The sequence below is a fragment of the Balaenoptera physalus genome (genome assembly GCF_965194825.1).
Source record: "Balaenoptera physalus genome assembly, chromosome: 5".
Classification (NCBI taxonomy): Eukaryota; Metazoa; Chordata; class Mammalia; order Artiodactyla; family Balaenopteridae; genus Balaenoptera; species Balaenoptera physalus.
In genome coordinates this window covers 121,088,005-121,110,123 of record NC_138884.1, presented here as the reverse complement: position 1 = coordinate 121,110,123, position 22,119 = coordinate 121,088,005, and the positions used below count along the sequence as shown (strand labels likewise).

General features: G+C 36.8%; 1 long non-coding RNA gene across 1 annotated transcript in view; it reads left to right on the top strand.

The window, feature by feature from the left end:
• LOC309661403 overlaps positions 1-21,479 on the top strand; it is a 225,917-nt gene extending 204,438 nt beyond the window's left edge. The window contains exon 2 of the long non-coding RNA XR_014264025.1: positions 20,334-21,479. This is a non-coding gene — a long non-coding RNA (uncharacterized lncRNA). The remainder of the gene's footprint in view (positions 1-20,333) is intronic.
• The last annotated feature ends 640 nt before the right edge of the window (positions 21,480-22,119 follow it).

Below are 22,119 nucleotides of genomic sequence, written 5' to 3'. Positions count from 1 at the left end.
GATGGACCTAGAATCTGTCATACAGGGTGAAATAAGAAAGGGAAAATCAAATACCATATGCTAATGCATATTTATGGAATTTTAAAAAGCGGTACTGATGAACCTAGTGGCGGGGCAGGAATAAAGACACAGATGTAGAGAACGGATTTGAGGGCATGGGGAGGAAGGAGAAGCTGGGATGAAGTGAGAGAGTAGCATTGACCTATATACACTACCAAATGTAAAATGGATGGCTAGTGGGAAGCTGCTGCATAGCATAAGGAGATCAACTCGATGCTTTGTTACAACGACCTAGAGGGATGGGATAGGGAGGGTCGGAGGGAGGCTCAAGAGGGAGGGGATATGGGGATATATGTATACATATAGCTGATTCACTTCGTTGTACAGCAGAAACTGACCCAACATTGTAAAGCATTTATACTCCAGTAAAGATGTGGGGAAAAAAAATGTGGCAAAATGTTAAAAGTGGCAATCTTAGGGAAGGATGCTTATTAAACTATTTGTTTAACTTGTCTCCAGTTAAAACATTTTCAAAATAAAAAGTTGATGCAGGAAGCAGAATACATTCTCTCTCTCACTTCAGTCATTCACATAAGCTCTTCTTTCTCCTAGCACAGTATTTCCCTTCACTCTCTTTGTCCAGAATTTATTACAGTGGTGAAGTTTAGAGCCATAGATCCTGATTCTGCCACATTCAAGGGGTTATTGGACCTCTGAAATGTTATTTCATCTTTCTGAGCTTCAGTTTTCTTATTTGTAAAGCAAGAATTTTAATAGTATTGAGTCCGAAGACATATAGTTGATAGTACCTAACTCATGAATTTATTTACTTTAGAACTATGCAAAGTAGCTTCAGTAACCTTTTGGGCTTCAACTTCCTTACTTGTAAATGAAGAACAATGGCACCTCATAGAATTGTTGTGAAGATGAGTAGAGATGATAACTGTGAAAATATTTTTCAAACCACAAAGTTCTATTACGATTATTATTATTAATTTATGAATTTTAAGTGCCTAATATCATACTAGCCACATGGTATGGGCTTAGAAATAATTATGGATAGGTTTTTGAATTTTTAAATTTTAGTAAAAAACTTTTTCTACAGTAACCTGTTAGATTGGACCACTGCTCTGTTCCCCTCAGCACTTGTGTACCATTTGTATGGTGTGAATTTGTTGCTCATGTACTGATGTCTCTAGATGTTAACAGCATCTGTTGGGAGGAAATCCAATATTGGTCACTGTGGGGACCCTACCACTCCTTTAATATTGTACAAGATCCCTAATATTTATATAATTTGGTAAAAGTGAGGAAGATCTTCTGATGTTCAGTCCATTATGATCACTACTGAAATGCTCATTGTCCAAGTCTACACGGTCCACATGAAGATCAGTGAGTTGGTTAACAGTGTCTACCCCTTCTGAGGCAAATTTAACCACTGGGACCTTTACCACCCAACTAAGGGAACACTGTGAGTGCCTGGTCCCCAGGCATCCACACAGTCAACTCCATCAGGCCAGTGCACTGATCATCACAGAACCCACCACCCCTCAGTCCTTCTAGTCTTGATAAATCCAACCCGCTTCCCAAGGTAAGCCCACATCCCTCTCTTACTCTGGCAAAGCAAATGCTTCCTTTCCCTCCCCACTCAGTGCAGGTTCGGTTAATATCAGTGGACCTGACACACGGAGAATACAAAGAGCTGGCTGGACATCCACAAAGGAAATAGGGGAAGTCATCTTTGACTTTTTGTCTGTTCCTCCACACCGACAACAAAGATACCAAGTAATTAATCAATAACTCATCTGTGATAGTGCAGAAAATTGCACTGACTCTTGCTAGGTCATCAGGATGAACTCTCCAATTTTTTGATAAGTCCATGGTATGACTTAAAATAGATTTGTCATACTGGAGTCTGCAGATGTAGTTTCAGGTATCCATGGTTCTCAGGTTTAAGAAATAGTGATTTAAGGCAGGCAAGTGATCTAAGCAAGCAGATGACATCAGGACCCTTATGGGATTTCTTCTCTCTCCAGAATTTCTATTTCAAAAGTTCAAGAACTGATTTTTAAAATAGCTTTGTGTCTATCTTTCTAGTCATCTTATTGATAGATTTTCAAATACCTGGGATTATTGAAACACTGAATATATTGTCTTAATAGAAAAAAAATGGTACAGAGCCTGCTACACCACATAATTAAATGTGAGTCTTTCTTCAGTTGTCATGTGTTCTTTTCTTAACTCATCACTTTCATAATCTCTGGTACCACTGCAGTTAATTAAATTCTGTTATCTAAAGATTTGGGAATGATAAAATCAAAACTAAAGGAGAATCTCTGGTTTGCTGGGCTTGGACTATAAATACCTAAGATATCAGATATGGGGAGAAAACTAGTCATTTTTATAGACATGAACATTTAAAAGCTAAAAGAGGATAGAATCCATTTAGTTCAATTCATATATGACAAATAAGAAAAAAGGACCAAAGACTTTTTTTGTCTGAGGTCACATATTATTATTAAATTATTTGTTTTAATACAAAAACATTTCCATGAATATGTCTTGAATGAGTGGACTGGTTCACTATCATCTTAGACTTTACAATTGGTATTTCCTACTCCTTTTTGGTTACTTTTAATTTAGTGGAAAAAAAAAAAGAGGAATGAACCTAATTCTTTGAGGGTCTATTAAATTTAGTTTCTATGTTTTTAATTTGATTGCTGTCTTTTAGCTAAGCCTTACCTTTCTTAGTTTTATCCACAAGTAAGCCAACAGGGATTGGTCCCCTTAGGCAGACTATGCTTCCATCCCATGCTCATTGAGATAAAATCACAGTGCTTTATCACAACCCAGCAAAACACACACCTAAACCAAAAAGCATTGTCAATTAGTACAGATTTTCCTAAATATTTATTTACAATTACATTTACAATTACAATTATTTACAATTATCTCCTCTCCAGCTCAAGCTCCCTTACAATCCAGTCATTAGATTCTTTTCTCCTGTTTTCATCCCAATGTAGCATCTCTATCAGTTACTGATCTGTTGTCTCTCAGCTTCAAACTAGCCCCTTTAACCTTTGTGATATTGGGACTGGGCTTCTACAAATACTTCTGTGGTTTCGTTTTAGGTTTCGCCAGTAGGAGAAACTAGAGAGAGACTAGAAGGCAGGAGGAGGGAGAAAGAATTCACCATTTCCCTTTTGCTTTCTATTGCTGCTTGGGTCACCCTAGTATGGTTCTTTATCCAAGTAGCACAGTTGGTTCCAGAAGCAGATGGCTCCAGTTTCCAGTTTTTTTTCACCTCTTAGATCCAGCCTCATAACGAGGTAATCACCAGGCAAGCAGTTCTGAGAGCCCTTCCTCCAAGTGTTCAGGTTTTTTGAGAACCCCAATCTTTTCACTTTCTCTTTGTACTAAAAATGAAGCTACTGCCTGAACTTATTATCTCCGTTTTATCTGTATTCCTTCCAATACCCATTTGACCGATCCCCCACATTAAACTGTCTTTGTTAAAATAGTTGTTGCGGTTTCTCTTTTCCTGATTGGACTCTGACTGACACATGCTCAACATCCCATCTGTTGAAAGAGGTCTTTCATCACGTCTCTCTTGGATTTCAAAGTTCACTTAGCAAAATATTAAGGGAGCGCCTTAATTCATAATTTACCAAATATATCCCTGCTCAGGACTATAGTTGGGAAAAGAGCTTCAGTTGACCCTTTTCCATCGCTTTTGTCTTTCAGTTTCAAATGATGCACAGAAAAATTGTGCTCAAAGGGAATGAGATCAGGATAGTCTTGGTCCCAAATAGAGAAGCTGAATGCTCGTTATCCTTTCATTGACTGGCAGAAACTTCATCCAAACAGATGTCCTAGACCAATTTTTCCATGAATCTTGGTCTTAAATTCAGGATCTTAAAAAAGACTTAGAGATGCAGGACAGCCTTTCATCTGGGTAACTCAGAGGATCACAGATTGAAGCTCCCCCATAGGGAAGAAAGAGATATAACCCCAAAAGGCAGCTCAGGCTCTGACACTGAGGACAATTTTGTATGAATTAAAAGTTACAACCTGAAAATTATATGACCATCTGGTACAGGCCAAATCATCCATTCTGAGCAACCCAGGGAATGAAACAGAAAAGAAGTAGGTGATCTAAGGCACTTTAGGTCTAGAAAATTGTCCAATAGTTTTGAACTCTCCAAAAGTTAGTTTTGGAGAGGAAACACAGTAAAGAATTTTTAAATAATTAGATGTCATTTATTATTGACATGAAAAATAGTTACAATTTGTTTAAATGCCTAACTTATAAATTACCATGTTGATAGATTTTAAATTATTTTTCTTAGACTCATTTTTTCCACTCTTCTACTTTTATGTTTGAAATTGACAACAAAGACTCACAGGTGAATTATGATGCTTCATGAATCTTGATGACTTGACCTCCTAAATATTTTATTAACAGCTGCTTCATTTAGTAAAATGAATAAGAAAAAAGAGCAAGCTAATCAACTGCAATACCCTGTATTTCATTTACCTAAGGAAATTATGTATTAATTAAGTATTCTGTATGGTTTTCTAAGTGACACCAATCATACTGTGTATTTTTTACATTTGATGACTGGTCTCTGGGGGGAATTTTTTAGTCACTAGAAGAAAAAGACAGGAAAACAAAAGGTATGGACAAGCCAAAAAGTTACGATTAAAAGTCTGCTGTTCTTGAACAAATCCTTATATTAAGTATTTAATTTATTTATTTATTAACTTATGCTCACACTCACACTTACATCCAAAAAGAATTTGAGACAATAAACAAAAATACATAAAATTAGATGGGATAAAGTAGATAAAAGGGTCAAAGTGAAGGGGAGTCTGGGAGGAAGAGTAACATAAAGCCAAAGTAAAGATTACAGGAAGTTCTTACACATCTGCCAAAGGTGAGGAACAAATTTAGCTCTGAATTTCCTAGCCACCAAAGCAAAGAAGGAAACTAATAAAATATATGAATAGAGTACACATTCAAAACCTGCCTGTTAGACAGGACAAGCATAGCTTTTTCCTGGTATTATGGCTGTTTTTCCCATGGTTCTTTATGAAGGGTTGATACTTGGGTATGTTGTAGATGATGTTCTCAACATCATCCCTACAGTAAATACACTACTGAGTTTTTATTTGTCTCTTTTATTGAGCCTTATTGTGTGAAAGTGTTACATAAAATCTTATTTCAGTAAAGGTAGCCAGAAGTGAGAAGGATACTCTAAGCAAAATCTCACTGATGACCTGGCTTGATCAGGACAAGTAAAATTAAAAATACACAAAAGGATGAAGAGACAGCATATCCAGTAGGCATGGATTTCATTTCTCATAAAGGAGTTTATACTGAGAGTTAGAACTTCTTTAGAATTAAAGATCGTTGGGAGTGATCAGAAGGTTTGATTGACATTGTCTTGTTTAAAACAATTTGATGGATGAGAGGCTAGCCTGAATGGATGTGGAGATGGGCTGACGGAGTTCCTGTGGATGGGGCAAGTATGTCCCTCAGAAAATGATTATAAGATTGTGCAACCAAAGGCAGGTGAACTAACGAAGAACCCAAGTTTCATGTGATTATGTTAGCTAGAAACCTTCCACAGCATATCTTTCCAGTAGGCTACAAAGTCATAAAAACAAAAATCTCAATAAGAGAACCATAAAATGGCTTCCACACGTGTTCCTTGACCTTCCTTAATATGAGGAAAACACACAAATTTGTAGGATGTAAACCAATTAAATGACTGAAGATGTCTGCCCAAAATGCAATTTGGGGTTTAAGTTATTCATGTTCACAGTAATTAGATAATATCCATTCATTCAACAATAATGATTGACAATCTACTAGGTATCAACAACTGTTCCAGACTTTGAGACAGAAATGCTAGCCTTCATGGGACTGAAATTGTTCTGATGGAATACCACAATAAGCACATAAATAAGTAAAATAGAAGTGCTATGGAGAATACTAAAGCAGTGAAGGGGGATAGAAAGTTCCAGGGATTAAGGCGGGATTGCAATTTTAATAAGAATGTTCAAGGAAAACCTTACTGATAATGAATGCTGGCTCCCCAAAATATCATTAAGACAACCTGCTGATAAGACAAGCAGAGCTTATTTATACCTACCTTGGTAAAAAAGAGCACAGAGTCTGAGCATATCAGAAGGGGGAGGGCAAAGTCGAGATATTTATTGAGATCCTGAGTCAGTTTAAGGCAAGTCTTTCAATGGCAGTGTTTGGTTAAGATTGTGTGAGGATCATAGTTGGGTAGTTTAGGATTGGCGGTCACAGAAAGGTGAAAATGTTAAGGTGGACTCTTCAAAGACTCTGGGGTTCAAGAAGTCTTGAGGTATAAGTTGTAATTTGATGGTTTCCATGAAGAGTTGATGGCCTTGCAGGAAGTTACTGGAATGAACAATAATGTTATTCACAACTTTTATCTTCCTTGCATGCGTTTCCTAGAATAGTAAAGCTACATTAATGAAAACAATAGACTAGTAAATAGTCCTGTTAATATATACAGCAAGCTATATGAGTGGATATAATTTCGGTTCTCACTGAGAAATGGAAATTTGAGCTCATACCCAAAGGAGTGAGAGAGTGAACCATGCCAATATTTGAGGGAAGAAGGTTCCAAGCCAGGCCCATACACTCGACATTTGCAGAGCCTGAAGCAAGAGTAAAAATGGGGCCCACATATCATGTCTAAATATTTAGACATTATAAGTGAAGTTAGCAAACTCTTAAATAAAATGTTTTAGTCTCTACTTTGATAAACAACTTCATAATGACAAATTTTAAAAACATGTATAAAACTATGTTTACAGTTTATACATGTATAAAACTGAAAAGTATCAAAGGCAACTGATTTATTCATACTTGTGCATGTCTAGGTATTCTATTGTTCTTTGGGTAAATAATAAAAGAAACACATACTTTATATAAATCACTATACATTTATTTCATAAAATTTCATTTCTTTGCCTTCATTTCAGCAAAATCATGAACTTGTTATAATAAAGATTTTCACATATTTTGTTTTTCTAATGACTTCAGTGATCTAAAGACACACTGCCCTATGTGATAGCCACTAGCCTTTTTTGGCTGATTCCCAGAATTAATATGAAAAAAAATGTAAAATATCTCATTAATAATTTTTATATTAATTATATATATATATATATATATATATATATATATATATATATATATATATATATATATATATATATCTTTTGGTTGTGCCCCATGGCATGCAAAATCTTAGTTCCCCAACCAGGGATCGAACTTGTGCCCCCTGCAATGGAAGCACAGAGTCTAACCACTGGCCTGCCAGGGAAATCCCTTAATTATATTTTAAAATGATAATATTTTTAATGTATTGGTAAATAAAATACATTATAAGAATCAATTTCACCTGTTTGGTTTTGTTTTTGTTTTTCACTTTTTTAATGTGATTACTAGAAAATTTGTGATTACTAGAACATTTTTAATTACTTATGTGGCTCACATTATATTTCTATTGGATACTGGTACTCTAAAGAATTATAAAATAAAATGTCATTATAGTAAAGTATACAAAACTTTAATATATGTTTGTAAATGTAAGTTAAACTAAAATGCAAACTTTTTTATTATTTGTCATAGTTTTGGTAAACATAATTATCTTCTAAAACATATACATTTATCTATTTATGTTAAAAATCAAGCTATAACTTATAATGAATATCAAACTAAATCAAACTAATTTAAATAAAGCTTCATTTCTAATTATCTGAGAATTTATATATTATTAAATGTTTAAAAAATAAGTCTGTTCACAGTTCTAGAATTCAATGTCCATCTCATTGATCTTACATCCTATCACAGTCATTTCTTTCTCTTCATTATCATGAAGGTCACTTTATTATGAGGAGGTCTTATTCATTCCAACCCTGTGCAATATGACTTTCGCCCATTTCATCCTATAGACATTACTCTCTCAAAGGTCTCAAATAATTTTCTGTTAATCAAGTTGAATGGCATCTTTGTAGCATTCTTACTACTCCACCTTTCTGCAGCATTCAACTCTGTTGGACTTCCTCCCTTGAAAATATCTCCCCAATTTGTAACACCCGATTTCCTTGTTTTCCTCCTACCTCTCCAACCAAGTCATCCTTCACTAGCTCCACCCTTTAGACCACCTTTAAATAATGGCATTTGGTGAAGTTCCTCTAAACACTTTTAAAATCTCACTATTCTAGAGAAGGCTTCAGCTACTATTTATTTGTAGTGACACATAACCTGTACCTTACTAACAAGCTCCTAATACAAATTTCTAATTCAACATTCCAAACCCTTTCTTGCTCCTGAAAATCCAGCTCTCCTTCCTGTATCCCCTGTCTAAACTAATGGTCAAGGAATCCCTTCCGCCACAGGCTCAAAGCCTGAAGACTCATGGAACTCCTTCCTTTCCCTTATTTCCCACATCTAATCAGTAGCCACACCCTGTCATCCTACCTCCCCAGTGATTCTGAAATCCTTTTCATTCCCAGAGTTCAGATTCTCCTTACCATAGCCTCCTAAATGGGATTATCATTTTAAACACCTTGCCCAATTTGGTAGGGTAAAAAATAGGGTATCTCTTCATTGCTTTCATTTAAATTTCTTGGCTTGCTAAGTGTGTCAGATCCCTCTTCTGACCTGTCTCACGTCTTCTCTGCCCACTTTTAACTCTAGTTTTTGCTGCGTGATTTGGCATTGAGCTAGTGCAATCCAGTAGTACCCTGCTTCCCCTGCATGGCATATTTCTCTCTTTCTGCTCTGGAACTTCTCTGGTGCCACAATGAGAGATGCTATAGGAACCTACCAGTACATATACTGTAAACAAAAAGAACAAAGAGTGTCTCTCATCATCCAGTTATACAAAGAGTTAAGTCTCAACCCACTGCAGTTGCCTGGGACAGCTGCCCTGAGGGGAATTCAGGATGGGGGAAAAACAGGATGAAGCATTCTGTATTTTGGATACATGGGCCCCTAGATAGTTAAGAGGCATATCTAAGGGAGAATTTCAATGACCCCAGATTCTTGTATCTTCCCATAGAAAAGCACTGAAATCATTAACTTGAGATATCTGGTTTTTCATGATTAGCAGTAATCTTTTACCAAGATGTATGCTTAACTACATGTATTTCCCAGCCAAAAAAAAATCATATATATACTGGCTCCTCCCCTACGTCTTCGGAGCAGTCCCCTCAGAGCTTCTGAGAGGCTGTAGTCCTCAGTAAGGTCCCTGAATAAAACTTAACTCACAACTTTTATGTTGTGTGTTTTTCTTTCAGTCAACAACTGCCAGAGAGTTAAACCCTGTGGGGCAGCCTTTAACCAATGGATGCAGAAGTGGATTCAGCCCATAGCAGGGAGAGTATCCATATGGCCTAATCTAATCACACAAGCTCTTAAAAGCAGGGAACTTTCTCAAGCTGGTGGCAAGGGAGAAAGGCAGAGAGGTTCCATATTGATTTGAATTGTGTCTCCCGGAAAGATATGTTCAGGTCCTAACTCCCAGTGCCTGTAAACATGGTCTTATTTGGAAATAGGGTCTTTGCAGATGTAATCAAGTTCTGATGAAGTCATATGGGATTAGGGCAGGCCCTAAATCCAGTGACTGTTGTTTTTCTGAGAGAAAGGAGAGGGAAATTTGGATACAGAGACACAGGGAAGAAAATCATGTGATGACAGAGGCAGAGATTGGAGTGATGCAGCTACAAACCAAGGAATGCCAAGGATTGCCAGGAGCCACCAGGAGCTAGGAAGAGACAAGAAATGACTCTTCTCTAGAGTTTCATAGGGAGCAGGGACCTATCAAAACCTTGATTTCAAACTTCTAAACACCGGTACTGTGGGAGGATAAACTTCCATTGTTTTAAGCCACCTAGCTTGTGGTAATTTGTTATAGCAATCCCAAGGAAACTAATATAGACTAAAAGCATGAGGACTCCACATGTGGCTGCCTGCATGAAAACGTAGAGGGCCGTATGGAAAGTATGAGAAGGAACTACATTCTACCAACATCTTGAATGAGCTTGGCAGAGATTCTTCCCCAGAACTTCCAGAGAAGAATGCAGCCCTGAGATCCCGAGCAGAGACTCCAGCCACACCATTCTGTGAGATAATGAATAGGTGTTGTTTTAAGCTGCAAAATTTGTGGTAATTTGTTATGAAACATGGAAAACTAATATACCACAAAATTGAAGAACATGGAAGAAACAAGACATTCAAATGCCCAAATCTAGCATAAATAAGAATTACTGCAGTATATGAATCACACGAGATGGATTTGAGAGGGCTTTTTTCAACCTCAAGCTTCCCAACCCATCTAAGTTCATGAGTCCAATTATGGATGTAGAAGGGCTGGAACCCACTATGTCTAAGCTAAAGAGAAGAGGGTGAGTCACTTGCCATCTGGCCCAAGATAGCCATACTAAGAATGCTGGTGATGGTCAAAGAGAAACTGACTATAACATTAAAGTATAAAACATGGCACTTATAATAAAATATAAGTAAAAGGAAGTATAAGTAAAATTTACCCTGGATTTAGCCCGTATATTATACTACACACACATATACATATATAAACTTTTATGTGATTTATAAAATTATATTTTATTTTAATTTTATATAAATCATATAAAAGTTTAGATACGTATATGTGTGTATATATACATATGTGTGTGTGTGTGTGTGTGTGTATTACACAGAGAGAGAGAGAGAGAGAGAGAGCGAGAGATTGAGAGAGAGAAGTTAACAAAACTGGCCTTAGAGAAATGGCCAGATGGATGCTAGGGAAGCCCCATGCAACTGCAATGCCAATCTTGAAGTTTAGGATTTCAGTCTGGTGAATGAGTAACCAAGCTGACCATGTTGTTAATGACTGGACTCGATAACTGTGGTGGCTTTGTCATGGTCAACTCGGTTAATCTGAACTACATTGCGCAGAATTCGCTTGTCTGTTTGTTTTGGTTAGAATAGTCACAAGAGACGTTCTTGTGGGGCGTTTGAAGGGCAGAAGTGAAGCAGCAGCCATTTTGCAGCTCCCAGGCATGGGCACTGATCTGCTGGACCACTTGTTGGCGTGAGATCGTGGCACGCCTGCAACTTCTCCACCTTCCCCTGGATCCTTCTCAGCTTCTCTGATTCCTAGGCTAGATGTGTGGGATTAGCACCAAACAAGGGACCTGGGCATCTGCTCAGTTTCTGACACAGGTTTCAATCCATTCTCAAGGGTCTCCAGCTCACGCTTACGGGTTCCAGCTTGTCCTTCCTTCTCCTCCCCTTTACTTTCGTCTTCGCTTCCCTACTGCCCGCCCCGTGGGCTTCACAACTCCCATATCAGACAGGAAGACAGCAGACAGCCTCACAGAGACTGCTTCATTAGCTCCCACAATTGTGTAAAGTCAAATCGTAACATACATACACATATACACATACACTATATATATCCTACCTAGAGTTTCTGCCTGTCTGATTGAACCCTGCCTGATACAAGAATCCACACCTATATCCTTCACATTTTTTTCTTATAACCATAGAGAAGAAAAACCTGAAACTTTGAAAATGAGGGAGTGCAAGTTAGCTTAAGTTGCACTTAAGTTAGCTCTTGCGCATGTGTAATGTTAAAATGCCAAGAAAAATATTTACACACTGATATCTTTACTTTTGGCATCCCCATTTGGCCACATCTCACTCAGTCCTTTTATCCAATAAAATTTTCCTGACATTGACAACACTGCAAGAAATTTTGTTGATAATTTCAAACAGTTTGAAGTGTTTAGGTGTGTATATTCAGTCATGGCATGTAAAATAGAACATAATAAGTATAGCAAAAGCCAGGAAATTTATGAAGAAATTTTAAACTGAATAGGGTTGGCAAAAAGTAATTTTGAATAAAAGAGAAAAATAAACAGAATCATTATACCTTTTCATAGATGAGAAATACAGACATATGTCTCTAAGACAATGAGCTATTCTTATCGATATAACAACTCACTTATTTTGTCTTCATGATCATTATGAGTCTTTATGTTAATATGATTGTGAAATATTGTTTTTGTTATATGGTAGGAGGCACATTCTATTGATATTTTATCTATATATTTGATGTAAAATTAACAAAAATTAAATTTCAAATATATATCAAATTCAAGGTACTTATAAATATTCAATGATGCAATCTACGATTACACTCTACCTCTATCTGGGTAAATAACAACGTGCTTAGGAAATGTATCTTACTGAATTGTGACGAAAAAACTCAAGAAGCAAAAAATTCAGTGGAAAACACCTTTACATTCTAGTTAATAACAGAACTACATCACCTTTCTTTCTCAAAAACATATCAGATAGATATAATTTTTTTATTGAAGTATATAGTTGATGTACAACATCATGTAAGTTACAGGTGTACAATATAGTAATTCACATTACTATAACCTTTAATATAGTAATTTTAAAGGTTATCCATTTATAATTATTATAAAATGTTGGCTATATTCCCTACCTTGTACAATATATCCTTGTAGCTTATTTTTATACGTAATACTTTGTACCTCTTACTCCCCTACCCCTATATTGCCCCTCCTCCCTTCCCCCTCCCCACTGGTAACCACTAGTTTGTTCTTTATATCTGTGAGAGACAGACAGATATAATTTTAATCACTAGAAATGTTATGAAATAATGGCCAACAAAATCAGAAATTTCTCCTTTAAAAAATATCTTTTGCCTTGCAGAAAGCAGTTTTAAGTTGAGCTTTTCCAGAAGGATCAAATTTAAATGGTGATAACTAAATTCACAAACCACAAATAATTATTTTATTCCTACCCAAGAAATTGATTAAAATATTGAAGATAGTATGCATATCCCCCATAATAAGGAACAGAGGAAAAATAATTGAGCTAATTTAATAAAGCACATTACCCACAAAAATATCCCACACCCTTACACCACACATTGTCATTCACTGACTGTTCAGCAGAGTCTAAATTGTACCCTGAACAGGTTTCAGAATACCGGCATCAAGTTGCTAATGATGAGTAGGTGTCAGTACGCTTGTGAGAAGATGGGAAGATAGATAGTTGAGAAAAATCATACCTAGTTTCTCAATTGTCTAGAGCAAACAGATGACCTCCTGAGGATGAAAGTGTTGGGTTAATGCTTGAGGAAATTTAGAAGAGTCATTGAAGAGTAGAGCAGAGAAAGCTTAATGTTGACAGGCGGCATGGAAAGCTCACAAGATTGGATGGAGTTAATGTGTTTGTGATGGTGCCAATCCATGTGTCTCTCCAGTAGTACTCAGCTGTCCAAGTACAGAAGGAGAGGGAAGTTGAATAAATAGGTTGAAAATATATATTGCTATCCTTGAATCCCAGCAGCTTTGTTTGTACAATTGGCATAAGGGATCCACTGAAGTTCTTTAACCAGTGAATGGTATTATGAGAGCAATATCTGCAACAGGGTATGACATGGGGAGAAACTACATTAGTCCACACATCATGTACTGAGGACAGGAATGGGGGCAGAAGCAGTGTGAATGTAAAGAAGAGAATAGGGTCAAGCCACATGCTAAGAAAATAAAATGATTTCTTGATTGATTGATCAAATGAAATGAAAGTAAAGGAAGCGTCTGATATTTTACACCAGGTTAATTTGAAGAATTGAACAATGAACTTCCTTGTGCATCCCAAAAGAATGTAAAGTAAAATTAATCAATATACTGGAAAAGTTGGAAGAAGAATCAGTCATATTTTTGATTGTGTTGTTAGGAGGAAGGAGCCTTGAAACAAGTTATTTTGAGATGAGAGCAAGTCCAGCCAACGGGAAACAATAAACAGGCCATTGGTGCTGTTAGATGTCATGGCGGGGCTGAAGATTCAAATGAAAATTGCCTAGAAAGGGTTTCTGAGGTACAAAAAGAAAGAAAAAGAGAGAGAGGAAAAAAGGTGTAGTCAGAGAGGCAAAAAATTTGAAGAGCTTCCTAGATATCACAGGAAAAGAAATTTGAAATAAATAAATATTCAATGGCACCAACCACATCACATTTCTGCGGGAATCACTGGCAGGGTAGGCTCCCCCACAAGTGTAAATGACTAAGCTGACTGGAGAGGAGAGGAGGTGCAAGCCAATGATGCACAGTTCTCCACAAAAGATAGCTTTGCTCACTATTAGTTTCTGTTCAGTGTTGAATTGTAGCCCTCAGAATTGTATGTGTTGAAGTCCTAAATCCCAGGACCTCAGAATGTGACCTTATTTGGAAATAGGGTTTTGGCAGACATAATAAGTTAAGATGATGTCATTCTGGAGAAGAGTGAGCCCCTAATCCAATATGTGGTGTGGCAACTGTCTATCAGTGGAAGCTTCCAGGGCTTTTATGTTGCCATATGTGATGGTTAATTTTATGTGTTGACGGCCACAGAGTGCCCAGACATTTGGCCAAACATTATTCTCGGTGTATCCGTGAGGGTTTTCTGGATGAAATTAGCACTTAAATTGCTAGATTATATGTGTATATATACAGTTGACTCTTGAACAACACGGGTTTGAACAACACAGATTTGAACTGTGCGGGTCCACTTATACACAGATTTTTTTCAATAAACACTGCAATACTCCGTGATCCAAAGTTGGTAGAATCGGTGGATACAGAACCGTGGATATGGAGGACCGACTATATGGTTATACGCGGATTTTCAACTGTATGGAGGGTCAGCACCCTTAACCCCCATGTAGTTCAAGGGTCAACTGTATATCCTATTGGTTCTTTTTCTCTGGAGAATCTAACAAACCATGTATATAATCTTCTAAACAGTTTGATGAACTTAAGTCCAATGTGACTGGTTTGGGGGACAAAGAAGCCATGGATTGAACTAGGATAACCTCAAGTGTACCCAGAAAATATAAATAATACTTACTGTATGATTATTATGAAATTTAATGAGTAAAATAAATAAAATTTTAAAAAATAAAAAATAAATCAAATGAATAAGAACTCAAAAATGTTAGTATAACCACAACAACAACACTAGAACACTCAAGAGCAGTTTTACTGTCTGCTTATGTAGTGATAACCAGAGCATTAAAGCTTTCCCTTGGTGTACTTGCTATATTGGCATGAAGTCTGTGCTCACTGCATGAGCCTGTGTGACTCTATAAGTAATTCTTGCCTGAGCAATAGTCACCTCCATGAGATCTATGAACAAGATCCATCACCCTGTGGCCAGAGGTAACAGTATAGCACCAAAAACATTTCAAAATCCTCGATAAGCTAAATATACAATGCTGGTCATAACACTGTCTCAGACTTACTCTTCTAATCATTAATCAGCCCAAAGTCAATAAACATTTAGTGTTAAGAAAGGAAACTTCCCTTAAAAACTAAAACACCTTTAGGAAGAAGTCCAAATCGAGGATTCCTGGCCTTGACTGAGTATCTGAGGAAAGAAAAACAGAAATTATAGTATGACCTTTCTAAAAAGTTTTTGTAAAATAGTATGCCTGCATAAGATTTTTTTCTGAAAAATTTAGCAAAGGGAAGAATAAGTTTCTAATATTTCTTGACCACTATATTTTCTTTTTTAAAAATACATCTCTATTGGAGTATAATTGCTTTACAATATTGTGTTAGTGTCTGCTGTACAACCAAGTGAATCAGCTATATGCATACATATATCCCCATATACCCTCCCTCCCACCCTCCCTATCCCACCCCCTAGGTGGTCACAAAGCACCGAGCTGATCTCCCTGTTCTATGCGGCTGCTTCCCACTAGCTATCTATTTTACATTTGGTAGTGTATATATGTCCATGCCACTCTATCACTACGTCCCAGCCTCCCCTTCCCCCCACCATGTCCTCAAGTCCCTTCTCAACGTCTGCATCTTTATTCCTGCCCTACCACTAGGTAGTACCATTTTTCAAGATTCCACATATATCTGTTAACATACGGTATTTGTTTTTCTCTTTCTGACTTCACTCTGTATGACAGATACTAGGTCCATCCACCTCACTGCAAATGACTCAATTTTGTTCCCTTTTATGGCTGAGTAATATTCCATTGTATATAAATGCCACATCTTCTTTATCCATTCATCTGTCAATGGACATTTAGGTTATTTCCATGTCCTGGCTATTGTAAATAGTGCTGCAGTGAACTTTGTGGTACCTGTATCTTTTTGAATTATAGTTTTCTCAGGGTATATGCCCAGGAGTGGGATTGCTGGGTCATATGGTACGTCTAGTTTTAGTTTTTTAAGGAACCTCCATACTGTTCTCCATAATGGCTATACCAATTTACATTCCCACCAACAGTGCAGGAGGGTTCCCTCTTCTCCACACCCTCTCCAGCATTTATTGTTTGTAGATTTTTTGATGATGGCCATTCTGACTGGTGTGAGGTGATACCTCATTGTGGTTTGATTTCCACTTCTCTAATGATTAGTGATGTTGAGCAGCTTTTCATTTATTTGTTGGCCATCTGTATGTCTTCTTTGGAGAAATGTCTATTTAGGTCTTCCGCCCATTTTTGGATTGGGTTGTTTGTTTTTGTGATATTGAGCTGCATGAACTGCTTGTATATTTGGGGGATTAATCCTTTGTCAGCTGCTTCGTTTGCAAATATTTTCTCCCATTCTGAGGGTTATCTTTTCGTCTTGTTTATGGTTTCCTTTGCTGTGCAAAAGCTTTTAAGTTTTATTAGGTCCCCTTTGTTTATTTTTGTTTTTATTTCTATTACTTTACAAGGGGGGTCAAAAAGGATCTTGCTGTGATTTATGTCATAGACTGTTCTGCCTATATTTTCATCTAAGAGTTTCATAGTGTCTGGCTTTACATTTAGATCTTTAATCCATTTTGAGTTTATTTTTATATGTGGTGACAGGAAGTGATCTAATTTCATTCTTTTACATGTAGCTGTCCAGTTTTCCCAGAACCACTTATTGAAGAGGCTGTCTTTTCTCCACTGTATATGCTTGCCTCCTTTGTCAAAGATAAGGTGACCATATGTGCGTGGGTTTATTTCTGGGCTTTCTATCCTGTTCCATTGATCTATATTTCTGTTTTTGTGCCAGTACCATACTGTCTTGATTACTGTAGCTTTGTAGTATAGTCTGAAGTCAGGGAGCCTGATTCCTCCAGCTCCATTTTTCTTTCTCAAGATTGCTTTGGCTATTCGGGGTCTTTTGCGTTTCCATATAAATTGTAAAATTTCTTCTTCTAGTTCTGTGAAAAATGCCATTGGTAATTTGATAGGGATTGCACTGAATCTGTAGATTGCTTTCGGTAGTATAGTCATTTTCACAATATTGATTCTTCCAATCCAAGAACACGGTATATCTCTCCAACTGTTTGTATCATCTTTGATTTCTTTCATCAGTGTCTTATAGTTTTCTGCATACAGGTGTTTTGCCTCCTTCGGTAGATTTATTCCTAGGTATTTTATTCTCTTTGTTGCAGTGGTAAATGGGAGTGTTTCCTGTATTTCTCTTTCTGGTCTTTCACTGTTAGTCTATAGGAATGCAAGAAATTTCTTTGCATTATTTTTGTATCCTGCTACTTTACCAAATTCATTGATTAGCTCTAGTAGTTTTCTGGTAGCATCTTTAGGATTTTCTATGTATAGTATCATGTCATCTGCAAACAGTGATAGCTTTACTTCTTCTTTTCCAACTTGGATTCCTTTTATTTCTTTTTCTTCTCTGATTGCCATGGATAAAACTTCCAAAACCATGTTGAATAATAGTGATGAGGGTGGGCAACCTTGTCTTGTTCCTGATCTTAGAGGAAATGCCTTCAGTTCACCATTGAGAATGATGTTGCCTGTGGATTTGTTATATATGGCCTTTATTATGTTGAGGTATGTTCCCTCTATGCCCACTTTCTGACGAGTTTTTATCATAAATCGGCATTGAACTTTTTCAAAAGCTTTTTCTACATCTATTGAGATGATCATATGGTTTTTATCCTTCAATTTGTTAATATGGTGTATCACATTGATTGATTTGTGTATATTGAAGAATCCTTGCATTCCTGGAGTAAACCCCACTTGATCATGGTGTGTGAGCCTTTTAATGTGCTGTTGGATTCTGCTTGCTAGTATTTTGTTGAGGATTTTTGCAACTATGTTCATGAGTAATATTGGCCTGCAGTTTTCCTTTTTTGTGACATCTTTGTCTGGTTTTGGTATCAGGGTGATGCTGGTCTCGTAGAATGAATTTGTGAGTGTTCTTCCCTCTGCTACTCTTTTGGAAGAGTTTGAGAAGGATAGGTGTTACTTCTTCTCTCAGTGTTTGATAGAATTTGCCTGTGATGCCATCTGGTCCTGGGCTTTTGTTTGTTGGAAGATTTTTAATCACAGTTTCAATTTCAGTGCTTGTGATTGGTCTGTTCATATTTTCTGTTTCTTCCTGGTTCAGTCTTGGAAGGTTGTACTTTTCTAAGAATTTGTCCATTTCTTCCAGGTTGTCCATTTTATTGGCATATAGTTGCTTGTAGTAGTCTCTCATGATCCTTTGTATTTCTGTGGTGTCAGTTGTTACTTCTCCTTTTTCGTTTCTAATTCTGTTGATTTGAGTCTTCTCCTTTTTTTTCCTGATGAGTCTGGCTAATGGTTTATCAATTTTGCTTAACTTCTCAAACAACCACCTTTTAGTTTTATTGATCTTAGCTATTGTTTCCTTCATTTCTTTTTCATTTATTTCTGATCTGATCTTTATGATTTCTTTCCTCTGCTAACTTTGGGGTTTTTTTGTTCTTCTTTCTCTAATTGCTTTAGCTGTAAGGTTAGGTTGTTTATTTGAGATTTTTCTTGCTTCCTGAGGTAGGACTGTATTGCTATAAACTTCCCTCCTAGAACTGCTTTTGCTGCATCCCATAGGTTTTGGGTCATTGTGTTTTCATTGTCACTTGTTTCTTGGTATTTTTTGATTTCCTCTTTGATTTCTTCAGTGATCTCTTGGTTATTTAGTAGTGTGTTGTTTAACCTCCATGTGTTGTATTTTTTACAGATTTTTCCTGTAATTGATATCTACTCTCATAGCATTGTGGTCAGAAATGATGCTTGATATGATTTCAATTTTCTTAAATTTACCTAGGCTTAATTGTGACCCAAGATATGATCTATCCTGGAGAATGTTCCATGTGCACTTGAGAAGAAAGTGTATTCTGTACTTGTTGGATGGAATGTCCTATAAATATCAATTAAGTCCATCTGGTCTAATGTGTCATTTAAAGCTTATGTTTCCTTATTTATTTTCTGTTTGGATATCTGTCCATTGGTGTAAGTGGGATGTTAAAATCCCCAATTATTATTGCGTTACTGTTGATTTCCCCTTTTGTGGCTGTTAGCATTTGCCTTATTTATTTTGGTGCTCCTATGTTGGGTGCAAAAATATTTACAATTGTTATATCTTCTTCTTGGATTGATCCCTTGATCATTATGTAGTGTCTTTCCTGTCTCTTGTAAGAGTCTTTATTTTAAAGTCTATTTTGTCTGATATGTGTATTACTACTCCAGCTTTCTTTTGATTTCCATTTGCATGCAATATCTTTTTCCACCCCCTCACTTTAGTCTGTATGTGTCCCTAGGTCTGAAGTGGATCTCTTGTAGACAGCATATATACGGCCAGTCTGTGTCTGTTGGTTGGAGCATTTAATCCATTCACATTTCAGGTAATTAACGATATATATGTTCTTATTACCATTTTCTTAATTGTTTTGGGTTTGTTTTTGTAGGTCCTTTTCTCTCTTGTGTTTCCTGCTTAGAGAAGTTCCTTCAGCATTTGTTGTAAAGCTGGTTTGGTGTTGCTGAATTCGCTTAGCTTTTGCTTGTCTGTAAAGCTTTTGATTTCTCCATAGAATCTGAATGAGATCCTTGCCAGGTAGAGTAATCTTGGTTGTAGGTTTTTCTCTTTCATCATTTTAAATGTATCCTGCCACTGCCTTCTGGTCTACAGAGTTTCTGCAGAAAAATCAGCTGATAACCTTATGGGGATTCCCTTGTATGTTATTTGTTGCTTTTCCCTTGCTGCTTTTAATAATTTTTCTTTGTATTTAATTTTTGGTAGTTTGATTAATATGTGTCTTGGTGTTTCTCTTTGGGTTTATCCTGTATAGGATTCTCTGCACTTCCTGGACTTGATTGACTATTTCCTTTCCCATGTTAGGGAAGTTTTTGACTATAATCTCTTTAAATATTTTCTCAGACCTTTTTTTTTTCTCTTCTTCTGGGACCCCTATAATTCGAGTGTTAGTCCATTTAATGTTGTCCCAGAAGTCTCTGAGACTGTCCTCAATTCTTTTCATTCTTTTTTCTCTCTTCTGCTCTGTGGCAGTTTTTTCCACCATTCTATATTCCAGGTCACTTATCCGTTCTTCTGCCTCCATTATTCTGCTATTGATTCCTTCTAGAGTATTTTTAATTTCAGTTATTGTGTTGTTCATCACAGTTTGTTTGTTCTTTAGTTCTTCTAGGTCCTTGTTAAATGTTACTTGTTTTTCTCCATTCTATCTCCGAGATTTTGTATCATCTTTACTATCTTTACTCTGAATTGTTTTTCTTATAGACTGCCTATCTCCTCTTCATTTGTTCAGTCTTGTGGGGTTTTACCTTGCTCCTTCATCTGCTGCATATTTCTCTGTCTTCTCATTTTGTTTAACTTACTGTGTTTGAGGTGTCTTTTCTGCAGCCTGCAGGGTCATAGTTCCTCTTACTTCTGTTGTTTGTCCCCAGTGGGTGAGGTTGGTCCAGTGGCTTGTGTAGGTTTCCTGGCGGAGGGGACTGGTGCTTGTGTTCTGGTGGGTGGAGCTGGATCTTGTCCCTGTGATGGGCAGGGCCATGTCCGGTGGTGTGTTTTGGGGTGTCTGTGAGCTTAGTATGCTTTAGGCAACCTGTCTGCTAATGGGTGGGGTTGTGTTCCTGTCTTGCTAGTTGTTTCGCATGAGGCATCCAGCACTGGAGCTTGCTGGCCATTGGGTGGAGCTGGGTCTTAGTGTTGAGACGGAGACCTCTGAGAGTGCTCTCACTGATTAATATTCCATGGGGCTGGGAGTTCTCTGGTGGTCTGACATCCTGGACTCAGCTCTCCCACCTCAGAGGCTCAGGCCTGAACCCCGGCCGGAACACCAACATCCTGCAAGCCATGCAGCATGGAAGAAAAGGAAGAAGAAAAAAACCCAAAAAACAAAAAACAAAACGAAAAGAAAAACAAAACAAAAAACCCAAACAAATGAACAGACAAAACCCAAAGACAAATGGTGAAAGCAAAACTAAACAGACAAAATCACCCAAAGAAACATACACACATGCGTTTACAAAAAGAAAAGAAAAGAAAAAAGAAGGGAAAAAAAGAGAAAAGAAAGAAAAAGAGAGCAACCAAACCAATAAACAAACCCCAAACCTAAACAAACACTAAAAACTAAACTAATTAAAAAATGAAACCAGAAACAAATCAAATGCAGAAAGCAAACTGTAAAAAAGCAATGAAAGCATAAAACAAACACACAAAAACGTCTCAAAATATGTAAAGCCAAAAGAAAGATGAAAAGAAAAGGAAAAAATACAAAACAACAAAGTAGTAAAGTAAAAATAGAAAAATCTAAACTATATTAAAAATAAAATGAAAACGTAAAACAAAGGAAAACAACAAACAAGGAAAAAATACAATATAACAAAAAAGTACAGTAGAAATAGGGAAAAAATAATAAATAAAATAAAACATATATTAAAAATAAAAGCATAAGAAAGAAAAGAAATAGTAAATAAAAAAGTAAAATTAAAAGAATAACAAAAAATAAAGGACAATAAAACCAAAAAAAAAAAAAAAAGGAAGTTGTGATATTTTCCTGTGGCCTTAGCTGTCAGTGTCCTTGACTCCATAGTGAGCCACAGCCAACTCCTGCCTACCCAAGAAGTCCCCCAATACTTCTTGGTAGGTCTCTGGACCTGCTGTAGGCACTATGGGGCCAGCTCAGTCTCTGATCTGGCCTTACTCCTGTGTGTACTTGCCTCCAAATTCCACAGTTGCCCTCAGAGTCCGCAGCCTCAATTGTGGGAACACTAG